Source organism: Pithys albifrons, chromosome 9, assembly GCF_047495875.1.
Source record: "Pithys albifrons albifrons isolate INPA30051 chromosome 9, PitAlb_v1, whole genome shotgun sequence".
Taxonomy (NCBI): Eukaryota; Metazoa; Chordata; class Aves; order Passeriformes; family Thamnophilidae; genus Pithys; species Pithys albifrons.
Genome location: NC_092466.1, coordinates 6,225,344 through 6,231,476, shown reverse-complemented (window position 1 = coordinate 6,231,476; position 6,133 = coordinate 6,225,344).

Below are 6,133 nucleotides of genomic sequence, written 5' to 3'. Positions count from 1 at the left end.
TATTTGATAAAAAATCCAGCATGTGAGAAGTTTGAATTCTGACAAAGTTGTAAGACATCAAGCAGTTATCTCAGGAAGCACAAGAAAACAGTAGTGGGAGGCAAATGGGAGTGTTTAAATCCCAGCGGGAGTATCAGTGATCCACAAAAAGTCACAGAAACCACTGCTAGCAGACAAGTCAACACTTGTTTTATTTCCACCTAATCCAAATCCATTCTGAACACAGAGTTATGCATTGCTAACTAGCTCCATTTACAGAGGGAACTTGGATGGGCTCCCCATCCCACTGAAATGTATGGATATTTTCCACTTACATGCACAGGGCCAAGACCTCATTCCTGGGAATTGGTGACACGAGAAGACTCAACAGAAGAATCCAGTTGCATCTGTGCTTCCAAAAGAAACAGCAGCACAATACCTTCCAGCTGAAGGGGTTTGGCCTGAGCACCCCTGGCCTTCTGCCTGCAGCACCAGGGCCAAAAGCTGCGTTAGCTGGTAAAGATTTCTTGGCTTTTGGTGCGGAGAAATAAAAATAAAAGTTTGCTGCTTTGCTGGGGGAACAGCACAACAGCTGCACATGGCATTTCCAAGCAGATGTGTGAGGCAGGAACACTTGGAATGCAGCTGGAAATTCCGTGCAGCACCACAAGAGCATCGGGTAACACCACGGCAGTAGCAGTGCCCAGGTGGCTCTACTGGGATCACTCGGGCACATGGACAGGAACACGTGAAAGGAACGGACAGGTGGCAGTGTTGGGAGAAGACAGCTTGGACATGCACTCCCAAAGATTTTTTTAGTCCTATCTACCAGTGCCAGGTATTCCAGGCAGTACATTTACACTGAAGCAGTACAGACATCACCAGATTTTATTTTTCTTTAAGAACCAGGTCACAAAGCCCAAAGTTTCTATTTTAAGTGGTAAGAACTAGCACTTCCAGGACAAATGTTGGTGTACTGACAACAGGTTACCTGAGCAGTGTTAAGACTTGATGTCATGGATTTGGAGGTGGGAGTACTCAAGGAATGTGAATGCTTGGAGGCCAGAGCTTGTGCCCACAGTGCATGTGCCTGTGCTGGGGTCTATAAGCAGCCCCACTGAGCCCAGCTCTGTCCCTTCCTATGCTGGGAAACCTGAGCTGAAGGTTTGCCACAAATTAACCTGTAGAAGCAGATATATTTTCTGTTCCTTCCCTTCCCTCGATACAAAATGTTGTTTCCAAGGCTCTCATTTTCAGGTCTTTTCCTTGAAAATAACCACATTTGGGCTCCTGCAGGCAGCCTGCAGGGTGGGCGCACCAGTGCCTGCTCTGTCAGGGCCGTGGTCCCGGTGCTGCACCGTGTGTCCTGCTCTCAGTTCCAGACCCGGTGCTTCATCAGGCAGAATGGCATGAGGGAATTTTCCTTCCAGGTGAATTTGGTGGATATTCAGATATGGTTCATTTGCTGGGGCTTTTTTTTTGCCTTTTTCCACAAATAACCTGCAATACCCACATACAACCACATGCAACTTACGACTTAATTCATACTGTGCCAGTGGCCACATGCCACATCCATACATTTTTACACTGAATTTTAGACCTGGCATGAATTTTTTCCATCTTTTTCTTAATTTCACAGGGCAAAGCTTCCCTTCAGAATGAACCCACAGATGTTTCATTACCTTCAACTGCAGCCAGGCCAGGCCACAGAGAGCACATGATGAGCTCTGAACACTCACCAAGTCACTGCACTTCCACCTGAGGAATTGTGTACCATTAAAACCAAAGTGTATGTTCCAACAGTCAGGTTCCCTTAAAACTGAACATGAAAGTTTTGCAAGCCTTCCATCTCATGATCCATTCTGTCCATCCATGACTTGTTAGCAAACTGTGGCAGCAAGCCTTGGACTGTTCATTACCCCAAACGAGGGCAGGTTTGACAACTGGGATAAAGTTCAGCAAATTTCCCACTGACATTGGCAAGAACAGGTGTGTGGGGGAACGAGAATGTGCAAGACACCCAAAAAGGCAGAAACACTCTTTGACAATGTGATTTCAGACAAAGATTCTATTTTAAAATTTGACTTGTATTCTGAAGAATAATTTAGCTTAAGTTTAAATAGCTGGATTTGAAAAGAAATAGAAGTTGTACTTAGCTGTTACCACTGCAAAAAAATCTATTCTGGAACATACTGAACTATGAATAACACCACAGAAAATTCATAAAATGTACAGCTCATTTCAATGCCTAATTGCAAATGAAAGACTCAAAACTAATCAACAGACTCATGAGAAACACAACTCAAGCTCTGGTTTCATTTACACCAACATAATGCAACTGATTTCAGTAGAGGTGGTATTTATTTACATGATTATGAGAAGTTAAATTTGGAAATGTTAACAAGAGTCCTTCGAAGCAGGAAACCCTCATTTCTCTGGAAAAAAAAAGCCCCCAACAAAACCAACCAAACAAAAAACCCTGGGCAGTCCTCTAAAATCTTATTTTAGACTTGCTAAGTTTAATTTTTTATTATACTGCATGTGTTAACAGAAAGAGTAGAAAATAAGACGAGAGGCTGCACTGCAAACTGCATTCTGGCCAGAAATTGAGACATTTTAATCCATAATATGTGCACAAAAATCATAGACTGTTTATAGCCTCATTAGGTTCAACAAAACCAGGTTTCAAACTTCACCAACATTCATCTTATCACCTTGATTTTCATAACAGGGTGGCAAACATGGCTTCAAAGTTTTTCCTTCCAAATCAGCCGGTGCTGAAATGCAGAGTATCGTGAACATTTAGGGACTCAGATTTATCTTTTTTTTAAACCTTAATATTTTAGCACAGTTGACAGTTTAACCACAAAGAAATGAGCAGCAGGCTGCTAGAATACACTAGTGTGGTTAAGCCTACTCATGTTGGAGAAACTTATGTGATGATGTTGTTAAGATCTGGAGTGGTCTTTTTCAGTTCAAAGCCAAGAATCACTTTTTAGTTTTATTAACCTTAAACCAGTAAGCCACCTTTAGCTGTAAACCAAGTTTTGTAAGTCTTAGCTAAATGCAGCTATTGCCTTAAGATTCACAGACACCAAAGAGCAGATAATAAACCAAGTTTTTAATCTTGTAATAAGATACATACAGAGCAAATCTAAACATAACCTTCCTGTAAGGTACACAGCATAAAACAGCCTTGAAGAGAATTCTGGTAGAAAACTGCATTCTATTTCAGGCTTGCCTAAATAAATCAGGGGAATTTGTCCAACACTCCTCACTTTGAACTCAGAAAGCTCTGACTCACTCCTTTGTAATACTTTGTAGTATAGGGAGGTTCACAGGGTCAACTTTTATCCCTAATCTTGTGGAACATTCCTCAGTACCTCCAACTCCACAGCTTTACGAATGCCAAAATACAGACTGCAAGACTCTGGCAGCGACAAACAGAGAAACTGAACTACAGGCTGCATAACTCCAGTAGTGCTCCAACCTTGCATCAGTTACCTCAATATCTCTTCAGAAATTGCACTCAGAAAATACAAGACCAAGTGTTTCAAAGCTTGCAATTTAAATGTGTGAGTTTTTTGTTATAAGAAAGTTTTATGCTCTTTGTATCTGACAGCGAAGAAGTAAAAATGTTCCATTAGTTTGGTATGAAATGCCTATTTAAGGTTGATAAAACCCTCACTGCTAAATCAGTCTTTCTTCTTGAGGTTCTTCAACTTTATTCCATAAAGAAGAAAGAATTATGCTGAAGGCATTTTATTTTCCTTTTATACCACATGCCTTTAAATTGAGGAGGAAAATAAAAAAAGCCAAATGTAATTTTTTTTAAAACCAGCTTTCAGAAGATAAAGCAGTACCATAAATTATATCTTGAGATGAAGAAATACAGTTTTCAATAACCAATTTTACAGCAATAAAAAATTCAACTAGACATGAAGTAATGAAATTGTTATCAAAACCTTAAAAGCACACTGTGCCCCTCTGGACTACACGTAGGAAGGACTGACTGGGGGTAAAATAAAGAAAACTCAGCCTTTTTTGAATTCTGTTCAGTCTGGTTTGATTGAACCTGAAGTTACAAAAAAATGAAACAGATACTTAACACATGCTTTCAACACCCATCTTTAAATATTAAGGCAAGTATAGACAACAGAAATCAAAGACCTTTGCAATACAGAGGAATATTAAAAGTTACACGTGAGGCCACTGAGTTTCTGCTCAGAACCAGGTTAAAGTGCAACACGCTGACCCCCTTGTGCATAAAAACACACACAACTCAAGTGAGAAACAGTAAAATAGGCAGGGTATGGCAAATGAGAGATAGCCAGCCAATAACTGAGTCACAACTCCCTCTTCAAGTACCCACAGGCATTTTTCATTATGAAAATCATTATGAAGGAATGCCTGTTTCTACAGCCTTGGTAAACTATGACTTGGACAAACTTGGATACTTTTAATGAGACAGCATCTTGCCTTCCTTTTACTGAGGAGTCACACAGAGATCTTGACTCCAGAAATACCTCTCAGTAAGGTTTTCCTGCAGAAGCATTTAAATGAAATGCCAATGCTGTAAGTCATGCAGCTTGTCAGACACTTGTCACTAGACACTGTGACCTTGTAAAATGAGTATTAGTGCACACTATCACACACCTTGCTAAATTTCCATGTATATATGTTGCAGGACAGGTTCTGTACTGTTTCTTAAAAGCCCACAAAAGGATGAGGGGAGGAACGCTTTCAGAATTCAGTGTGGACACAGCACCACCTTGGACACGGGCCTCAATTCCTCTTTAAAAGGCAACATAGATTCAGGAATATCTGCTGGTCCTCTGACCTCAGGTATGGAGCATTTCAAAATATATTAGCAATACATATGAACAGCTGTTACACTTCTAGAACAAGGTCTTGTTATATCCATACTGCAAGTTTATAGTGACTTTCTTCCTTCTGAAAATGTCCATTAAAAGTGATTTGAGAGGTGTTTTATATCCCTGTTCCATAGGGTACATAAACCCAAGGAGGAGGCAAAATTCACCTCGGAACAGTATCCTAGAAACAGTCACACTGTTTTTCTCAGTCTGAAAACAGCCACGTTTTTAGATCACTGTCACAAGCACAACAGAATTTTCTCCTACAAAACCACATCGTGTACCTGTAAATGAAAGAAGCCCCAATTCACAGCAAGGCAGCAAAATTCAGAAATTACTGCACCTCAGCTTTCTCTGGGCAGTTGCAAATATACAGAACAGATTTATTTTCTACAGAACACAAGAGGAGCAAGGCATAAATGTTTCCAGCATTTGACTGTACAGCAGGGATCTGGTATAGCAGCTCCAAGCAATTCAGTCCAAGGTGTATTTGTGTAGACTCCTTGTGCTTTCAGGTGCAAGTAAAACTCAATTAGAAATGGTTCCACAAACATATACTGCAAAATTAATTAGTCCTTTTAATAACTAGGAGGATGGTTTTCCCCACAGTCAGTACCTGAGTTGGAAGATTTGCACCAAGCAATAAATTGTATCAATTGGTCTTTCCCATCATGGTTGACAAGCTGGCATTAAAGGAAACAATCATTTATGGAGTGAAAAAGATCTGCCTCATTGAACAGACCAGAAAACACACAGAGTATTTTTTCATGGAACAGCAGCCCAGTAATAATTCCTCATTTATTAAGGTCAGAGAACTTGCAACTCAAATGGAGAATGGCAGCTTTTCATCATCCCCTGTGATATTTTTACTGCTAGAGTTGGCTCCAGTGAATCACTTCCCATCCAGGAAACGTGAGCATTATCCAATTTCATGTGGCAGACCAACAATTCTTACCCAATTTCTACCCACCCCTGTTCCAGAAGTTGTAAAATAACGGGAAGGTGTTGAACAGGCAGCTGTGCATACCTGAAACTGCTTCAATTATACAAGCAAAGGGTCAATACACACACAACAGAAAGCCAAGTCAAGAGGTCTGCATTAATCAAAGGTCTACAAATTCAGATGTTTAACAAAATGTGCTCCCTAAAGTTTTTTTTCTTTGTTTAGTCACCCTTGGTCTCTGACCTTGGCTGTATAACATGCATCTATTTTCTCACAAACTAAAAAGAGAATGGGTAGAGGTTGTGTGATTTCTACTTTTGTAATTTTAAAGCCACAT